Source organism: Sus scrofa, chromosome 12 (genome assembly GCF_000003025.6).
Source record: "Sus scrofa isolate TJ Tabasco breed Duroc chromosome 12, Sscrofa11.1, whole genome shotgun sequence".
Taxonomy (NCBI): Eukaryota; Metazoa; Chordata; class Mammalia; order Artiodactyla; family Suidae; genus Sus; species Sus scrofa.
In genome coordinates this window covers 3,006,314-3,027,250 of record NC_010454.4, presented here as the reverse complement: position 1 = coordinate 3,027,250, position 20,937 = coordinate 3,006,314, and the positions used below count along the sequence as shown (strand labels likewise).

Below are 20,937 nucleotides of genomic sequence, written 5' to 3'. Positions count from 1 at the left end.
AGTGAGTAACAGGGTCCCCGGTCTGCGTAAGCTCTTTGGTCACTATCATGGACTAACTGCTGTCCCCCCACTGCCACCCCAGTTCATATGTTGAATCTCTGACCCCCCATGTTAGATAGTAGGAGGTAGGGCCTTTGGGAGGTGACTGGGGTCAGACGAGGTCATGAGGGTGGGGCCCTCGTGAATGAATTCGTGTCCCGACCGCTTCCCACTTCTGCTTTCCACTCGAGGACACTTTGAGAAAACTGTGATCTGCAGCCCCAAGAGGGCCCTCACCAGGACCCGACCCTGCTGGCGCCCTGATCTGGGACTCCAACCTCCAGAACTGTAAGCAATAAATATCTGTTCTTGATAAGCTGCCCGATCCCGGTGCTTTGTTACAGCAGCCCAGGTGGACAGAGAGTCCCCCCACTTCACTGAATTCACCATCAGTTAAAACCCCCAAGTCTTTTTTCACTTACATTCACCAATTTAGTGTCTTTGGACCTAAGGGCAAGATGTTACATTTATTTTGATTAAATCTAGTTAAATTTCATCTATGGTCCTCACTAGTATTAGTTCTTCTCGGTTTCAGATTAACCAGAATCTGATCATCATGCTTAGTACGTGATTACATAAGTCAGTGATAAAAATCCTGCCTAGGATAGGGTTGAGAGCAGAGCCTTACGGTGTATCGCTGGGGACACCCCAAGAGCCACACTCTTTGGAGATGGTCATTCAGACAATTCTGAATGCACCTAATTGTGCCGACATCCAGGTCCCCAAATACAAGAGGGCGCGGTTAGGGTGAGCCTAATTGAAGAGGTAATGTTTAGGCCCTACTGGAGGAGCCAAGGGAAGAAGCCTTGAGGCTGCTTGGGAAGAATCTTCTGGCAGAGGCTCTGTCACAGAACGTACCTGGCTCTTCAGAGAACAGGCAAAGTGGCCCAATGGGCTTGAGTAATGAGATGAGAGTGAAGGGGAGCAGGGGAAGAGGTGACCAGAGGAATAATGGGGACAGATCACATGAGGTCTTACATGGGAGGGTATTGTGATGACTTTAGCTTTTCTTTAAGAGAACTGGCAGCCATCGAGGATTTGAGCCAAGGGGTAAGGTCCAACTTAGGCCTTAAAAGTATCATCATGAACCCCCTGAGCACTTTCCTTAGAAGGGGGAGGGCCAAGTATCTAAGGAGGAAGACCTCGAGGCCATCTCCTCTCACCCTGAGGATTTCTTCAGTGCCGGCACCCACTGAGGAGTGGGGATGGTTTCTTGGCTTGATTAGCAGTCCTCTCCTATTCTTCTGGCCTTGATCAGGAGAGCATGTGGTGTCTTTGATGGCACCAGTCACCTCCTGAGAGTCAACCTGCTAGGGTGGAAGAAGCCCTGATCTGACATCAGGCAGGTAATAGGCTAATTCCAGCCTAGCTGCTGACTTGCAGTGTGGCTTTGAGCAAGTTACTTAACCTCTCCGAGCCTCAGTTTCCTTTTTGGCAAAATGGGATGGCATCATTTACTTGCCTGGCTAATTATGAGGTTTAGAAATCACCAAGGTGAACGGCCGGGCACACAGGTGCTGTTTGATAAATGATCATCATTATAAACTCAGTCAAGGGAATTCGCAGGTACACGAATGGGGAGAGAAGCAGATGTGAAAGTGGGGGTGGGAGGCAAGTGAATTCACCACAAAAACGGAGAAAGAAAAACTCTAACTAGGCAAGTTGTTCAGGAAGCTCTGGGGCCCGGCCAGCCTTGGGGACTCTTGGCCTTCTGGGTAGTGACCTCTCGGCCAGGCCTGCAGGGAAGCAGCTGTGGATGCTCCTCGGACCCCACCCTTCCCTGCTCCATCTTCACTCCTGTACCTTCTGTCCTTCCCTCCTGCCCTCTAACTCAGCTGCAAGCACCAGAGAGGCAGCAGGCTGGACAACCTGCGAATGAGCCTGGGGACTTCTGGCTGGTTTGGCAGAGACCACCAGTTCCGTTGCTGCGTCAGGAAGGCTAATTCCAGCAGAGGAAGAAGAGAAGCCCTGAGACACTGACTCTGTGAGCTGGGCAGCCGGTGAGAGCACATCCTTGGAGGAGAGTCGGGCCTCTGCCTGCAGGTGGTTCTCCCTGTGTTCCCGTAGACTGGCTGGAGGGCACCCCCCCCCACCCCAGAGGGGTGATTATTTGCTCAGGTATCAGTCTGGCTGGTTGGGGTGGGGTCCTGAGCACCTGGCACAGCGTCGGGTACCCAGTGGATGGGATCACTGGTGCTGCCCAGGGCCTTCTCCCTTACCAGGAGGAGTCAGTGCAGGAGCAGGGCCACTCAGTGAGCCCTGCTGGGCTGGGGTGATAGGGGTAGGGTGGCAAGAAGAGTTGAACTGGGGACAGAGGTATTGACGCTTTGTAACTTTTCAGAAACACACTTGTGCCGAAGCGAGTGTGTGCTCACTGTAGCCTCAGGTGTCCGGCGTCGGGGAGGCAGGAACATGGACACGACGGTCGAAAGGACAAAAGCAAAGTGCAAGAGAAGACCCCCGGCCGCTCCAGGGACACAGAGGGGTTCCCTGGTGCTCAGGTGATGGTGGAGGGATCCAGAGGCAGAGGGAGGGTGGCCGGGTCCTCTGTGTCCGTCACGTCACCACAGCCAGGGAGGTCCCAAATTATAACCATCACATAGCGAGGGGCCTCCACTTTGCTAAGTGGTGAGCTGATGTGTCACCCTGCTTTTCGGCCACCAACAGGAATAAAAGCTTCCTTCTTTGGGACCTCCCCCGTGAATCCCAGAGAACCTCGGCCCTTGGGTTGCAGGATCAGAAGGAATCTGGCGAGGGCAGCCAGGCGGACTGGCACCCACGTCTTTCTGCCCTTCCTCCCCGTCAGAGGCACACGTCCGAGAGATGCTGGACAGTTTCCCTTCCAAGACGCCTGCAAAGGCCTTGCCCACGACGGGTTCTGTCTTAGGCGGATCACGGCAAGGCCTCACTATCTCTCTTTTCGCACCAGGCCTGGGGGCCAGCAAGCTCTCTGTGCGCCCTCTGGCACCCGCCTAGGGCAAAGCTGTCCACCCCGGAGCGGGTGGGGCAGCTGTGACGTCTGAGAGCGGCAGAGAGACGTGTGTCTTGTTCTCTGCACCGTGACCTGCCTTCTGCTCCGAGAAACCGAATGATAAATTGCTCTGCCCGAGTGGAACATGCCCGGACAAGCCTCCTCTCCAACTGTAATTAATCCTCGGGGGAAAACACAGACTCGGGTTTTTAGACTTTCGCACAAACACGGATGCGCACACGTAGGCTCTGCTTTCTGTTGTTCTCTGATCCCATCTCAAATGTTTCATGTCCTGCTCCAGCACAAAGCCCCCCAGCTGAATCCACCCTGGAAGCCGAGGGAGGCCTCAGGAACCCCTGTCAGTCCCTGCGCCGCAAAGCCTGACGGGTGGGAGCTGGTTTTCGGGCAAGTTATACCCACACTGCTGACACAGGATAGCTCTGGTCTTGGACACGGCCATGGGTGAACCCTCTGTGATCAACATTTTTGGGCATTTCCCCCTGCCCTTTTTTTCCACTCTGGCAGCCTAAATGATGCATTAGTCCAAACGCAAAAGAGCTCCTGACGTCTGATGTTCCCGAAAGAGCTCCGCACTGAGCAGGGACTGCAGTCCCACGAAGCCAGACTGCTGACAACCCTGACAACGCAAATGCTCTGTCCAAGCGGGGAGGGTCCTCGCGGGCCAGGCAGGGTTGCATCCTCCCTGTCCGTGCAGGCGTTAGGCTCCTGTGGTGTGACAGGTGGCGACACACCTGCGAAGAGGCTCAGAAACCCAAGCTCAGGAAACCCACGCTTTCTAACAGGGAGCATCCATTTTGGTCAAGGGAAATTCTCAGTGTGAAAAGAAGCCTGGGCAAACCATTTACCCATTTTAAGCCTCAGTTTTCCCATCTGTAAGATGGACCCTGCAGTCAATGGGATAAAAGCCACGTGAGCTGACACCTGTGTAAACTCCGGTAAGCTGGGAGGTGCTGTGCGCAGATAAGGGATTAAGAGTACAATTCCAGGAGTTCCCCTTGTGGCACAGAGGAAGCAAATCCAAATAGGAACCATGAGGTTGCAGGTTCAATCCCTGACCTCGCTCAGTGGGTTAAGGATCCGGTGTTGCTGTGAGCTGTGGTGTAGGCTGGCAGCTGTAGCTCTGATTCAACCCCTAGCCTGGGAACCTCCACATATGGCGGGTGCGGCCCTAAAAAGCAAAAAAAGAAAAAAAAAAAGAAAGAAAAAAAAAGAGAAAGAATGCAACTGCAGCCTGGCCTCAGTGGCGGGGGTGTGGGGACTGAGACTTGGAGGAGTGAGAGGCCTCAGCCTCTGACAGGTCCCCCTCCGTGCTCGGTTCCTTGTGTTGGGGTCAAGGTGGACAGGGTTCCCCCCGCCCCATGCTGTGACGTGCTTAAACGCAAGGCAGTTGGGCCTGTCAGGGGGTTCTGGGTTCCCCTCTCCCCCTCCCCTGGGGGGGGTCTGCCTCCCCACCACGGAGGTTTTGAGAGGCTTGGAGGTATTGTCCTGCCCACATCTTACTCTTTACAATAAAAAATTTCTTGAGAAGATTCTGTGAAGAGCCCTTTGAAAGCATCTTCTAAGAGCTAAGTTCTCAGGACTGCAGACGCCTCTTAATGGAGGCGAGGGAGCCACCCGCAAGGGAGAGGAGACAATAACGGCTGTCTCCACGCGTGGACCTCTCATCCCCAGGCCCCAGGGCCTTGACCAGCACCTCAGCCCACCTCCTTCTCACGAGCTCTCACTCCCGCCAGCCTGATGTCTCGAGCCAAGAATGGTTTTCAAGACACGGGAACCAGACATTGAAGGGCAGTGATTTCCTGAGCGATGGGAAACCAATGAAGCCCCCCCCCCCACCTGCCCCAGCTTGCCATCTGCAGAGTTTTCAGGCCAGAGTGCGGAGACCCCAAGGACAGCCTGAGGTTGTCCCTGAGCTGGGGAGAGAGAGCTGAGAGCTGGGGAGACACAGGCAGCTGGGGCTGTGGGACCAAGTGCCAGAGAAAAGATAGCTGGACAGAGGGAGGACCCTGGGGGACGGGAGAGGGTCCTCACTGAGTATTCAGCCGAGTGCGGATCAGCTCGTGCATTTGCGAGAAGAACCCTCTGAAAGGATGAGAAGAAAGCAGCCCACGGCTCTCACTCAGGGCCCGCAACAGCGTGTGTCCTCAGCAGCCAGACCGGGACACCTCTGCAACGGGTGCAGGGCTCAGAGGGGCTCGCCTCGGCAGTAGAGGCCACCGCGCCTGGACCAACCATGCCGTTGGACCCGTCGAACAAATCTTAAAAGCAAGATCTGAGACCATCAAACTGCCTCGCAGAACAGAGTTCACGAGTATTTATAGGAATAAAAGTATCCAGCACGTCGGGAGATAAAATTGACAATGTGTAGCACCTAATCAAAGATCACCAGGAAGGCAAGACGCAGGAAAATATAACCCGAAATGAGGAGAAAAATCAATCATTTGAAACTGAACCCAAGCTGACACACATGTTAGAATTAACAGACAGACATATTAAAACAATGATAACTGTATTCCCCAGGTTCCAAACATTAAGCAGAGACATGTAAGACATAGCACGTAACATGTAACATGCAAATCGAACTTGTAGAGATAAACCTACAACATCTGAGGTGCAAAATATATACAGGATTAATGGCAGATTAAACATTGCTGAAGAAAACATTAATGAACTCGAGGACGCAAATATATATAGAAAAATAAGAAAAAATAAGTTTTGAAAGTTGAAAAGGGAGTTCTCCTGTGGCGCAGTGGGTTAAGGATCTGGTGTGATCACAGCAGTGGCTTGGGTTCCTGTTATGGTGTGGGTTTGATTCCCGGCCTGGGAACTTCCACATATCATGGCTGTGACCCAAAAAAAAAAAAAAAAAAAAAAAAAAAAAGGAAAAGAAAAGAATATCGGTGGGTTGTGGGACAACTTAAGGCAGCCTAATGTACATGTCATCAGGCGTCCCTGAAAGTGGTGAGAGGACAGAAGAAATATCTGAAGGAATAATGGATGAAAACATTTCCAAATTTGATGAAAACCACAAACTCACAGATCCAGAAGCTCAGCAAGCCCAACCCAAGAAACATGAAGAAAATGACACTTAAACAAATCATCATCAAACTGCTCAAAACCAGTAATAAACAGAAAATCTTAGAAGCAGCCAGATAAAAAAGGACATATTCTGTATAGAAAAACAAAAATAGGAATGATAGTAGACTTTGAAACCAGGCAAACCAGAAGACCCTGAGGCCGTAGCTTTAAAGTACTGAGGAGAGGAAACAAAACAAACCAACAAGAAAACCCCGTCAACGTAGAAGTCCATACCCAGCAAAAACTGCTTTCAAGACAAAATTTTAGGCAAAGTCTATTTCAGACATATACAAGCTTGATTTACACCAGAAAATTTTCACCAGCAGAAATATTAAAGGGAGTCTTTCAAATAGAAGGGAAATGGCACCAGCTGGAAAACAGATCCACACAAAGGAATGAAAACCACCAGAAATGGTAACTATATCAGTAAATATATGACTTTTTTATTACTTAAATCTCTTTAAAAAATAACTGTTTCGCAACATTGTAGATTAACTATATACTTCAATAAAACTTAAAAAAATGAAAAAATATAACATATGTGTAAATAAAGTGCATGATAAGAATAGCATGAAGGTTGAGGGGGAGAAATGAAAGCGTGCTTATCCTGTGCGTGGATTATTATCATCGAAATGCAATTAGCTAAAGCTATACACTGTGAGCTCTAAAGCAACCATGAAAATAAGAAAATAAGGGATATAGGAGTTCCCGTCATGGCTCAGTGGTTAACAATCTGACTAGGAACTATGAGTTGTGGGTTCGATCCCTGGCCTTGCTCAGTGGGTTAAGGATCCAGCGTTGCCGTGAGCTGTGGTGTAGGTTGCAGATGCGGCTTGGATCCCGCGTTGCTGTGGCTCTGGCGTAGGCCGGTGGCTACAGCTCCAATTAGATCCCTAACCTGGGAACCTCCATATGCGGCGGGAGTGGCCCTAGAAATGGCAAAAAGACAACAACAACAACAACAAAAAAGAAAAAGAAAATAAGAGATATAACTAATAAGTCAGGAGTGGAGATAAAATGGAATAATAATAACAAAAATAATCCTAAAGAAAGCAAAAAAAAAAAATGAAAAAGAGGATAAAGAGCAAATGAGAAAAACAGAAAAAAAAAAAAAACCTAGCAAGATGATAGACTTAAACCTATGTTAGATTAAAGTTTGAAAATTAAAGAATATAATTCTCCAAGTTTTTAATCAGGTTTTTTTTTTCTTTTCATTTTTGGCTTCCCCGTGGCCTGTGGAGCTCTTGGGCCAGGGATCAGATCTGAGCCGCAGTCATGACCTAAACCACAGCTGCAGCAATGCCAATCCTTAACCCACCATGCCAGGCTGGAGACTGAACCCATGTCCCAGTGCTTCCAAGACCCCCTTAATCCTGTTGTGCCACAGCGGGAGATCTTCTCCAAGTTTTTAAAGGTTTTTTTTTGTTTGTTTGCTTTTTAGGGCCACACCTGTGGCATATGAAAGTTCCCAGTCTAGAGGCCCGATTAGAGCTGCAGCTGTTGGCCTACACCATAGTTCACAGCAATACTGGATCCCTTAACCCACTCAGCAAGGTCAGGGATTAATCCTGCATCCTCATGGATACTAGTCCACAGATTCTTAACCTGTGGAGCCACAAGGGGAACTACAAACTAAAAAAGGAAAAGCATATGATCATTTCAGTAGACGCAGGAGAAGGCTTTAAGAAAAGTCAACATCAATTTCTAATAGAAAGCCGACAAAACTTTTCAACAAACTAGCAACAGAAGGGAACTAGGAATAGAAGGGAATCTATGAAAGACCTACAGCTAACATCACACTTAAGAGTAAAAGGCTTGGGAGTTCCCGTCGTGGCGCAGTGGTTAACGAATCCGCCTAGGAACCATGAGGTTGCGGGTTCGGTCCCTGGCCTTGCTCAGTGGGTTGATGATCCGGCGTTGCCGTGAGCTGTGGTGTAGGTCGCAGACGCGGCTCGGATCCCGCTTGCTGTGGCCCTGGCGTAGGCTGGCGACTGCAGCTCCGATTCGACCCCTAGCCTGTGAAACTCCATATGCTGCAGGAGTGGCCCAAGAAATAGCAAAAAGACAAAAAATAAATAAATAAATAAATAAAATAATAAAAAAAAAAATGAGTAAAAGGCTTGTTACCCTTTAGGATCAGGAACAAAACAAGGATGCCCACTCTCACCACTTCGGTTCATCACTGTACTGGAGGCTCCAGCCAGGGGAACAAGGCCAGAAAAAGAAATAATAGGTGTCCAGATTATAAAGAAGCAGGAAAATTGTTTTTATTTACAGACAGCATGATCCTCTATGTAGAAAATCTGACGGAATTTACAAAAGCTACTAGAACTAGGAGGTGAGTTTAAGCTTACTCACTTACTAGTGAGGCTACAGGATACAACAAGATTGATATCCTAAAACATAATTTTATTTCGAAACACTAGCAACAAACAATCAGAAATTGAAAGAAAAAGACCATTTAAAATAGCATAAAATATGCGATACTTAGGGATAGATATGATAAAGATGTGTAAGACCCATACACTGAAAAACACAAACCACAGGTGAGAGCAAGGAGCCCCAATTACCTGGGGAGACACATCTTGTTTATGAGTCAGGAGACAATATTGTTTAGAGTCAATACTTCCCCAAGGTGACCTATAGGTGCAGTCCTGGTCAAAATTCCAGGAGGCGTTTAAAAACATTCACATGCTGATGCTAAAATTCATATGGAAATTTGAGGGACTTAGGATAGTCAATGGGTTTTTTTTTTTTTTTATCTTTTTCTAGGGCCACTTCTGCGGCATATGGAGGTTCTCAGGCTAGGGGTCTAATTGGAGCTGCAGCTGCTGGCCTATACCAGAGCCACAGCAAAGCGGGATCCAAGCTGCGTCTGCAACCTACACCACAGCTCACAGCAATGCCGGATCCTTAACCCACTGAGCAAAGCCAGGGATCGAACCCGCATCCTCATGGTTCCTAGTCGGATCCTTCAACCACTGAGCCATGACAGGAACTCCGCCAGTGCGGTTTTGAAAAAAGGAAGAACAAAGTTGGAGGGGTGATATTACCTGATTTCGAGGCTTATTATAAACCTGCAACAATCATGTCAGTATGGACTAGCATCGAGGCAGACACATAGATCAATACAAGCAAGTCCAGAGAGGGGCCCACACATATATGACAACTAATTTTTAACCAGGCTGAAAAGGCAACGGATAAAGGGCAGTTTTAAAACTAAGTAGTAGTACTCAGGCATACAAAAGAATGAAATAATGCCATGTGCAGCAACATGAATGGATCTAGAAAGTTAGAAAGTGAAAGACAAACACCATATGATATCACCTATCATAAGATGGAATCCAAAAAAAAGGATACAAATGAACTTATTTGCAGAACAGACACAGACTCACCGACTTTGAAAAACTTCTGATTACCAAAGGGGACAGGTTGGGGGTGGGAGGGACGGACTTGGGGTTGGGGCCTGGTGGATGCACCCCGAGGTATGTGGACCGACCGGCCAAAGGGGACCTGCTGCAGAGCCCAGAGGACCCTTCCCCGGATCCTGTGATCTGCTGTGTGGGGAAAGATTCGGAGAGAATGGATATGCGTAGAGGCGTGGCGGGTCGCTTTGCCGCACAGCAGAAGGTATCACAGCCTTGTGAATGAGCTATACGTCAATAAAACTTAAAAAACACCCCTTCAACAGAACATGCAAACGAAAACCTCTGAGCGAGGGACAGTGCCTGAAACAATAAGCCAATTCAAAGATGCAAACAAACAGCGACTGGCAAAGTGACCCCAACGGCTCTGTTCAAAAGCCGTGAAAATCATTCTCTTTTGCTTTACACATTTTAGTACCCAGTGTCAACATCCGCCTATTGTCGACTGGGGAGAGATTAAGAACAAATTGGGTTTAAATGCTAAAAAAAAAGTAATATTGAAAATAACTGGAGATTCGTATACAGAAAAATGGACTTCAATCCATACTTCCCATCACACACAAAAATGAACTCAAGATAAACCACAGACCTAAATGCAACACCTAAAACCTATAAAACGTCTGGAAGAAAGTACAGAAGAAAAAAGAATCTGGGTGACTGTGGGTCAGGTTAAAATTTCTTAGATACAGCATGAACCATATGCATTGGTAAACGGGGCTTTATCAAAATGAAAGTCTGCTCGTCAAAAGATGCTATTGAGAGAATGAAAAGAGAGACCAATTAGAAGAAAATGTCTGGTAAAGGACTTGTATCTAGAATATATGAATAATTTCCTGGAGTTTCTGTCGTGGTTCAGGGGTGAATGAATCCGACTAGGAACCATGAGGTTGTGGGTTCGATCCCTGGCCTTGTTCAGGGGGTTAAGGATCTGGTGTTGCTGTGAGCTGTGGTGTAGGTTGCAGATGCGGCTCGGATCCCACGTTGCTGTGGCTGTGGTGTAGGCCAGCGGCTACAGCTCCGACTAGACCCCTAGACTGGGAATCTCCATATGCCGCGGGAGCAGCCCTAGAAAAGGCAAAAAGGCAAAAAATAAAAACAAAAATAATAGAATATATATAAAGAATTTCCAAAAGTCAACAATAAGAAAACAAGCCACCCAATGAAAGTAAAGGCAAAGATCTGAACAGCTACTTCACCAAAGGTGACACAGGGACGTCAAACGATGGTCAACATCATTTGCCATCAGGGACATGCAACGGAAACCACAACCAAGTACCATTGAATACCCGTTAAAATGGCTAAAATGATAAAAACTGACAACGCCAAGTGTTGCTGAGGATGTCGGACTGCGGTCCCCACACAGGCTGGCGGGAATGTGAAATGACGCAATCACTTTGGAAGACAGTTGAGCATCTGCTTACAAAGTTCAACGTGCACGTTCCATAGGAGAGCCATTTCCCTACTGGTATTTTACCCAATCGAAAAGCAAACAGGTACCTCTATAAAGACACATACGGATGCTCACAGCAGCTTTATTTGTAATAGCCCCAAACTGCCAATAACCACAATCTTCTTCAAGGGCCTCATGGATAAACTCTGGTGCATCCCTAGCATGAAATACTACTCAGCAATGAAAAGGATGACCTCTGGATGCAAACCACCACCTGGATGGATCAGAATGACGCTGAGTGAAAGAGGCTAAACCACAAAAAAGACAGAGGCTTTGACTCTATTCATATAAAATTCTCGGGAAAACAAACCATTCTACAGGGACAAGAAGCAGGTCAGTGCTTGTCTGGGAAGAGGGGACTGGGAAGGGGGGAGGAAGAGACTTAAGGGGCGCCAGGGTGCTTTTGGGGGTGATGCATAGGTTCAGTATCTTGGTTGTAGCAGTGATGTTATGGATATAAACTGACATCAACGTGCTAGACGGCACGCTCTAAGTATCCATGGCTCTTGTGCAAACGTTATACCTTTTGGATAAAGTGATTAAAAACTTCAAGCCAGCAAATCCCCACATCATTCCTTAGAGCACAAATGGGTTCCCTGCCCCACAGACAGATTACTGGCACACTTCCCCCGGAAAACGAGACCACGGCATGGCAAGAAGGCTGCGTGTGAAGCCGCCACCCCTGTGGTTAGACCGCTTGGGTAAGAGCGTGAGACCAAAGCCAACTGCACTTTCTCTCCACCCCCCATGGAGAAACGCATCGAATACCCATAGAAACAGGACGTCACTCCCCGGGGACTCTGTCATGTGTTGCCCAGGACCCCATGAAGAGGATCCTGATGGAAAGCCAGTGAGCAGAGTCCCTGCTGTCTCCCCACACAGCCCCTGTGGCCTGCATTGAGTGGCTTCCAGGACAAAGCTCCCTGGCCAAGTGGAGCTCCACTTGGCTTATGCCCACTTCTGAACCAAGGGTGGGCTTGGAGCAAAAACAATACCAAAGGGACCAGCAAACTAAATTTCCAGTGTTTGGCTCATGAAGGCGTCAGCCCCCTCCCATCCGACAGCTTCATTCCGTTTCTGATCTGTGGACGGGCTTTGCCGTCCTTGTGCACCTGCGGCCTGAGACCCAGGAGCCCACGAGGAGAAGCCTGTCAGGGCCCTGGGGTTACAAATACATAGCCAACCTGCATTTTCTAATTTCGTTCACAACAAATATGCATTACTTTTATAATAACCTTTCCCCCAAAGTATAACCTTACAGGGGACTCTACGAAAGAGATCAGCAGTAGGTGGAAGGGACACAGCGACCCAGGGCTCTGGTCAGATGTGTCCAGGCCCCCTGCGGGCGTCAGCACTGGGAACGGAGCCCCCTTCCCAAGGAGATCAGGCCACAGAGGGGAGCTGGACCACCCTGGACCAGTGAGCAGAGCTGCCCTCGGTTCCAAAGGTCGTGCAGCCTGGGGGTACACCCCTGGGCACCGGTACCCAGGGTGGAGAAGGGGGAGGGAAGGCACCAGGACGGAGTCGGCACAGCTTCTCTGGCCACAGCCTAGCAGCGCGGCGTTTACACAAACTCCTGTTCCTCATTTCTCTCCCGCCCCGCCGGCCCTCCAGTCCTGCCTTCCCAGCACATTTTGGGCCGGCCCATTGGGGGACAAGAGCTAAACAGGCCACACACCCTGCTCCCAAACTCCCCTCCCTCCAGTGTCTAGGAAACCCCGAACCCCTGGCATCCACTGTCAGCAGCTCCCAGGATGTTCCACACGCGCATGTCTGTCAAACGCTATTCAGGAAGAAAGAGAGAAAATCTTCATACCTTTTATTCAGCCAATTTTTCCCGAGGCACTGTGGGCTCTAAGAAAAAAAAAAGAGAAAGGAGAGAGAATTAGAATCAACGTGGCTTGCCATCGCAGGTTGGGTTGCTGGCTGCGATGTGCTCATTGACTAGTCAAGTCTGGAGGAGGAGGCATTATCTCCCCGGGAGGCCGAGAAAACCTGCCCAGGTTCACCTCCGCCGCCATCCGTCTGCAGGGCCAGCGCGGCTGCGAGTCGCCATCTGATGTAACAGACAGAGACAAAGGGAGACAGAGCGCCGCCGGCCTGTCGGCCAGATCCCCAAACGCATCCCCCCGCGGCTCGGGGGTGTCCTTCGTGTTTTCCCTCTTTCTTTCCTTTGCCCCAAACTCTGAGTTGCCCCTTTTCTTCCTCAGCTCCCCTGGTTCTGAGGTTATCTGCAAGTGTGGCTGATGGCATGTACCCTCACACTGGGATCCCGCGTCACCTGTGCTGCTTTGTTCCCACCCCCCAGGTGTCTCCCAGTGTGGGACATGGCACAGGCAAATCCGACACTAAGCAAAGCGGGGGCTACTGCTTCAAGGGAAGTAAGAGAATTTTAAATCCCACCGGAGACACGATTTCTGAATCCACGCCTGTGTGTTGTTTGGAATTAGGTGCAGCCTCCAGGAGCTTCCATCAGCAGGAACAGCTCAGAGCTGGTGTCAGACTAGCAGGGACCAGGTACTACCTCATTTTATAATCCAGGAACCTGGGGCCAGGAGACCAGGGTACTGGCCTAGAGTCACAAAGCTGATCGCCTCGGGCCTGGGGACTACACAGGTGTATCTGGACCCCTAATCCTGCCCTTTTTCACCAGGCACTTCAGAGGATGGAAATGAGGGGGGGTGTGTGTCTCTGGACTTAAATTTGCCTTATTTATTTCAGTAATGTTTCATAACTTTATATGTACATTATCTTGCACATCTATTTTTATTGTGGTTAAAATACACATAACAGAAAATTTACCATTTCAACCACTTTAAAGTGTACTATTTAGCGCTATCAAATTAAACACATTCACGCTGTTGCGCCACCACCATCGTATGTGGTTCTAGAACTTTTTCATTGCCCCAAAGGAAAGCACATACCCATTAAGCAGTCACTCCCACCTGCCTCCCCACCGTATGTGTGCATTTTTTTTTTAACTTAGCATAAACAGATAAAAACAAGTGAAAAGCTTCTGGAATCGCAAGGTGGTCAGACGGGGTCTCTTTCCTGAGATGCGGCAACTCACCGACGCTATTGCCATCAACATCACCAGGAAGGGCAGGTAGCTGCTGCCACTTATTCTGCATATTTTACTACTCCCATTTTTCAGATGGAAAAACTGAGGAGCACACTGGTTAAGTAACTGCACCACCAGTAACTGGGCAGCCGGGTTTTGCTGGCAGGTTCCCCCTGTGCTGCACTGCCTCTCACCCACAGGCGGAAGAGAATTAAAAACGGAAGGAGAACATTACTGCCTGTCGCCTGCTCGGCACGCCTTAGAGTTTGTTGTGAAAACCACAAAGGCGCTATGTCACAGACCCCGACCCCCACCCCAGCAGCCGCAGCAGGGAGGGCTGTGGGCCAAGGTGTGGCTGAACTTGAACCTCCCAACGAGAGGCCATCATGGGCAGGGGTAGCCCCCTGAAGCCTCTGTTTGTTGACCGGCATTCTCCTCCCCACCGCCCCAGCAAAATGGCAGGAGCAACTGCTTTTGGCACACGTCCACACACAGCTCACAAACTGACTCGAAGCCATCAGAAGCCACCACCAAATGAAGGCGTCATTACAAAACGAGATGGATTGAAGCAATCAACTTGCATCGACTGCGGCCTTCAGTTGATTTGCAGGATTTTCTTATTGCTGACTTTTTTTCTTGGTTTCTTTTCTTAAAGTGAGTTTTCCTCCCAGTTTAATTCAATTTAGTTCCATTTAATTCAATCCATCCAGCCCCAGTGAGCAAACATACACATAGGCCAAAGCGGCGGTCTGGGCCAAGAGCACCGGAGCCAGGCTTGGGGCGGGCGGGTGTCTGCTCTGCTGGGCAGGAGGACCCTGGCGTGGCCAGGATTTGGGGTGGGGCACCTCCTCGCTCCCTGTCCTTGCCTCTCCTCTACCCAAACAATGCCCACAACTCCTTTATCCACTGTGCCCAACTCACAGATTTTCTCTAAGCCACAGGGATGCTGCTGGTCTTCCGGGAACATCGACACAGATCAGGGTTGGCAAGGCACCCCCCACTCCCATCTGGCCCAACAAGGCACCCCCCACTCCCATCTGGCCCAACAAGGCACCCCCCACTCCCATCCCCCCCAACCTCCCCCCGCCCTAACGTCCTTCTCACTCATTCCTTGAGTTCTCCTACATGTGGCCCATGGTTACAAACGTCCTTATTTGGTCAAAGCAAAATATTTGTACCTGTGTCATTTGAACCCAGCTCGGTCCATGTGCGGAGACTCAGAGCTGGAACCCACGTCCATCTTCAAAGGACCACTGCGTTTTGAAAGAGCCCGAAGCAGAGGGACGGTTAGGAGGGCTGAGTGCCTAATGCCTCCGCCACCAGTGGCACACGGGGTCCTGCCTACTTCCGCGATGCTTTAGGCTCAGGGTTCCCTGGCCCTTCCTGTCCTCTGTCCATGTACAGACCTCCCCCAACCGCCCCCGCCGCCGGATGAATTTCCCCCCATGCCTCTCCGGAGACTCTTGCTGCTTGAAAGAAAGGGAGTGGGCCCTGTGTGGACCCACTCCTGCAGGGGCCCGGCCACCCTCCTGGCGTGAGCCCGACGGGGCTGGCCTGGCCTTTCTGAGATGAACACTGGCTTCTCCTTTCCTCCTCCACGTCCCCAGCCTTTCCCATTTCACACCCTCCAGCCTCTCCTCTCGCACCTCGCCCACCACCCCGTCTGAGGGAGGAGGAGCCCGGGGCTCGCCCCACTCCACGGGCCTTCCTGAGTGCACCCCCCATGGGGGTGCTGGTGGGTCAGGAAACACGGAGCTGATTCTCAGCCTCACAGTTAGCAAACACGGCTCTCAGCCACTCAGCGGGATGGTCACTTACAGAGATTTCTGCCTCTACAGTCAGGTTCACGGAGAAGCACAGCTCATCAGACCGGGGCGCTGAGTTCCCGAGTGCACCGTGGAAAGACCCTTCAACAAAGCCCAAGGAAGCATTCGCGAAGCTCGGAGGGTCTCCAGCCAGCCCAGCCCCCCCTGCACAGCCTCTGCACGAAGTCAGCTGAGCTACAAACGGCAGACTTTCCCCTGGGGGGCTTTGGTGGTGAGGAGTTCCCCAGAGCAGAGCTGCCCTCCGTTTGCTGGGGTGGGAAGTCCCTACTGCCCAGCACTTGCCCACTAGACATGACACCCTCCCTGCCCCCAGTATCTCTGAGGCCCCGTGTCTCCAGCGCCTGGAGTGGGACCAGCACACACAGAGGCAGTAGACATTTGGCGAACAAGCAACCAGCAGGTAAGCGCTTGCTGCGAGGGATCAGACCCGGACGACAGTTTGGAAGAGCAGGACAAGGTCCTTCTGGAGTGATACGTGCTCCTTGGGGTCCTGTCATGGATGGACACTCCCCCCCACGGGGGCCCCTTTCTCATGGTCTCCCTGCTCAGCTCTCCTTCACTCCAGGCTCTACCAGTTCACAGCTTAATCTGCCGCCTTCACCGCCACCCCCTCCAAAAGGACTTTTCTCCACAATTCTTCTCAAAAGCATTAGTTCCTGGCTTTAATCAACTCCATCCAAATGACAGAGGTCACCCCCTTTAACCTGTGTAATCTCCTGCCCATAAAACATTGAATTTTTCAGAAATTAACCCCCAACTTGCTTGTATCCCCCTTGGAATGAAAAGAACACACATCTATTAGTAAAACCTATTTTTAGTGTGAGTCATGCAAAAAGCCTTGTTGGAAAAACTCCCATCCTGTCATGGCCCAGACCACCCCTCTCACTCTGGGCTCTTTCACATCTCCCGGATTTCTTCCCTCCGCCCCCCGCCAGGGGCCGAGTCACTGGACTGTGGGGCAGGAGTAGAAAGGAGTGGAGAAAGCAGAACATGTATTTGTGACTGGTTGTGTCTCCTCCTGTCTGCTCAAGTCAATTTACTCGTAGCCATCGTGGCTCCTATTTGTTGAGCATCTATTATGTGCCAGACACTGAATATACATGACACGCTTCAGACCAGCCCACAAGGTAAGCATTATTATCCTTGATTTCCAGGTGGGTAAAAGGATGCTCAGATCTCATCCGGGTCCATTTCAGTTGAAGGACTACCCGCCCCGGGCCGCGCTCTGGGGAGGGAGGTTTGGAGAATCCATCATTTCGGAACACTTGTGTTCTTAGCTCCACTGGCCAGAGGAACCAAGGGAGCCGCAGACCCCTGGGTTCCAGGATGAAGAGAAAGCGGCCTGTCCTGGCGGGGCTGTCTGGGGAGGGATGTGCTTGTCAGTGCGAATGGCCCTGAGGAGGCCGCCAGTGACAACAGGGACCCATTTCTGCAGGAGGAAGCTTGGGGTCTGAGTCAGCTCGGGCTGCCATGACCAAGTACCACAGCCAGGCGGGCGGGGGACCCTTCAACAGTTGGGGAGGCTGGCTGTTTGAGGTCTGGTTGCTGGTGGGGTTGGGTTCTGGTGAGAGCCGGCTTCCCCGCTTGCAGATGGCTTCCTTCTTGCTGGGTCCTCAGGGCTGGAAGAGCGCTGTGCTGTCTCTCCTGACAAGGAGGGCACTAACACAGGCACTAACCCCCCAAGGGCCCCATCCCGATGACCTCATTGAACCCCACCCACCTCCCAAAGACGCCCCCTTCTAACACCATCGCAGTGGGGCTTAGGGCATCCACATACAAATTTCGGGGGACCCAATTGTTCAGTTCATGCCACACAGTTTCCAGTATTTACTCTTTCCTTTGCTTTTTTCTTTCTGCATTTTTCCAAATGTGCAACAATGATGCTGGGCTTTTGTTTTGGCTCAGAGCAGATTTATCTGGTGTTGTACAGGCTGCTGCAGGGCATTTGTCACTACCAGGAAGGCTCTTAGGACCCCTTCCCCACTCCGGTCACGATGCTTGTTAGGGTCCCTACTCAGCAAGCCTGATCCCCCAGACCTTCTGGGGCAGGGCAAGGCCAAGTAGATGGTACTGAGGCAGCATTAAAAGACCCTGCTTGTCCACTGCTCCTCCTGTTGTGTTACTTTGGATTTAATTAAATAGCCTATTTTGTGCAGTCTCCCTAAGGGGGAATTGGAGGCGAAGGGTGCAATTTTATAAATAAAAAGTTAACTATAGGTGGCTTAAACAAGATTTTAGATGATGGTCATCAATTTAAAGGTTTTTTCTCTTCACGCAAAAAGAAATGCACCTTTGGAGAGAAGAGGAGAGGACAGGAGAGTAGGGGAGGGAGGCAGAGGGAAGTGATGGGGTGGGGTGAGCAGGGGAGAGCAGGGGAGTGATGGGGTGGGGTGAGCAGGGGAGACGAGGGGAGGGGACAGAGAGGACAGGAAGGGAGGGGAGGGAGGCAGAGGGGAGAGAAGGGCAGCTGGTTCGTGGCTCAGGGATCTTGAGGCACTGCAAGGGAGACTAGGAAGTTCTAGCAGGTTCTGGCCATCAGAGGGGCTACAGGGGCTGTTTGGGTTCTGAGCACACAGCCTGCAGGTCACTGGGGGAAAGGCCACTCCTGATGGGCCCCCACAAGGCAGCAGGGTAGGGGTGAGGTTACTCTGTGCTTGGAGCAGCCCAGTCCCCTCTCCCAGGAAGCCCAGGCAGGGCTCATGGCCCCCCAAGCAGAGTTCCCCTTGAGGTCCTCTGAGGCCTTCAGTCCTGCTCTGGGGGGCAAGGAGCACGCGAGCTCACCCTCTGCCCACAGGGCGGCCTGTGGGTCCCGCAGAAGTGACCGCACAGCTGACCCTGTCCCATGTGCCGGCAGAGGGTGGGGAAAGCCCTGCTGCCCGTCGTGGGTCCACTGGCATCAGGACACACGTGGCTTTGGTACCCAAGGTCTGCAAACCCGTCTGTCTGTTTGGGACTCCTGAGCAGTGACCAAGTAAAGCCTGGGCCTCCGGAAGCTGGAGGAGGCAGGAGGCTTCCCCGCCTAGAGCCTCTGCGGGCATCGTGCCCCCGCTGACACCTTGACTTCAGGCGACGGGCCCCCGGGACTGTGAGAGAATATTTTCGGTGGTTGTAAAGCCCCCAGTTTGTGGGAATGTCTTAACGGCAGCCTCAGGATGTGAGTCTGCCAGCCTTCTCCAGACACCTTAGAACAGTCCTGCCACGACGTCCGCCCCCAGCCTTGCTGTTCCCCTCCGGCCCTGGTCCTGGCCCGCGCGGCCCCTTCCTCCTCCCCACTAGCCCTCCGTTCTGGTTCTGACCCTGCTCAGCCCCTACCGCTCAGCCCTCCAAGGCCTGTTCTTTCTAACACAAACTAGGGGGTGGGGAGCCCAGGGCCCAGGAGAGGGGCCCCGCCCGGCAGGCAGGCTAGCATCTGGTCATCAGATCCTCCCTCGGAAACGCCTTTCAGACAGAGGGACTCCAGGCAAACTGCTGGTCCTTTGAGGGGTAGTTTGAATCCATTTTTTAGTTTGTTTGGGGTTTGGGGGGTCGTTTGACTTTTTTTAGTGGTGCAGTGTATACAATACACAATTGACCATTTGAACTATTTTTAGGTGTGCAACTCAGGGGCAGGTACCTTCACATCGCTGTGCGGTCCTCGACGCCAACTGCCTCCAGAACCTCTTCATTCTTGCAGACTGAAACTCTGTCCCCACGAGACACTAACTCCCTGTCTCCCTCCTCCAGCCCCGGGCACCCTCCGCCCCGCTTTCCATCTCTGCGCATCCCACTCCTCCAGGGACCTTGTGCGCTTGGAATCCTGTGGTTTTCCCTCCCGCAACTGGCTCATTTCCCCGAGTATAAGTCCTCGACGTTCGCCCGCGATAGCAGATGTCAGAATTTTGTAGCTTTTAAAGGCCGGCGGATATTCCACCAAATGGATAGACCACTCTTGCTATTTATTCATCTGTCAATGAACATTTTCAGCCACTTTTGAAGACAACGAAAAATCATGCAATCAGCCATGTTTTCCGTTTTGCTCTGGCCGCTAGCAAGTTCAGGAAAAAAGAAATACGGCTCAGCCTTGCTGGTTGTATTTCAAAGCCTCCAGAGCCTTCTTTTTCCATTCTGTTCTCCTCCTCCTGCTCTCTGATCTGGAATTCTACCCATCAACACATTTCTGTTTTATGTAATGTGGTTACGAAACCGGATGCAGAACCGTCTACGGGACACGGGGGGAATGCCAACCGAAAGCGATCACCGACTTGCGTTCCCCAAGTCGTTCTCGATGCCACCCCAGGTCGTGTGCCCCCTGAAGAGCGCTGGACTTTACGAGTCCCCTGTCTCCAAGTTCGTTCATTCGGTCACTCAAGACATATGTGTGGCATCTGCGCAGGAGGGGCACGGCAGCGTGCACAGGGTGGACGGTGGCGGGGGACGCCCCTGTCTCGGTCACCTGAGTGTGCTGGGGTCTGATTTCGCTGAGGAGGCTGTTCTTTCTCATGAAGGTAAAGGGCCTGCCTGAGCTACTCCCCTGGGGAGCTGGGTGCTGCCTCGTTTTCTTGGACCCTGGCTGAAGTGGAGTCTAGTGATGGCAGCTCTGGGCGGCCGTCCAGTCTCCACTTGGCTCCCATCCCTTCTGTTTCTTTAAAAGCCAGCGGCTCCCGCGCCGAGCGTCACCCTGGGCCATGTTCCCAGCCAGAGTTGGGACGTGTCTCCTGTGGGTGCTCCTCAGAAACCTGGCGACGTACTCGCTGCCTCTCCTTGAGACGGGCTGGCCTGGCCCCGAGACGCAGAGCCCGCGTCGGAGGTGGGAGGCTGGTGGAGACGGGAGAGGAGCTGAGTTCATCCACGGGACAGACAGCATCACCCGGCAGGCAGACCGTCGCCTCTGCTGGCTTCTTAGACGAGCATGTTTGGCTATGAATAATTGAGACGTACCCTTTCTCCTTTGGGAGACAGGCAAAATCTCATTTCCTGAGCGAATCCCCTAAGAAACCAACCTGCTCATTCCTCTAAGATTTTCAGAAATCTGTCTCCATCAACCTACTTACAAAATAAAAGCAGCGACTCGGCTGAGAGGGCTGGGA

At 51.3% G+C, this 20,937-nt stretch overlaps 1 long non-coding RNA gene across 2 annotated transcripts in view; it reads right to left on the bottom strand.

The window, feature by feature from the left end:
- The window catches only part of LOC106505381, a 396,508-nt gene that overhangs the window by 79,167 nt on the left and 296,404 nt on the right, over positions 1–20,937 (bottom strand). The window contains exon 4 of one of the 2 annotated variants that reach the window (XR_002336944.1): positions 12,801–12,838. This is a non-coding gene — a long non-coding RNA (uncharacterized LOC106505381). Of the gene's footprint in view, positions 1–10,581; positions 12,839–20,937 lie in introns of those variants that run through there. The other variant, XR_002336943.1, reaches the window with a different exon arrangement.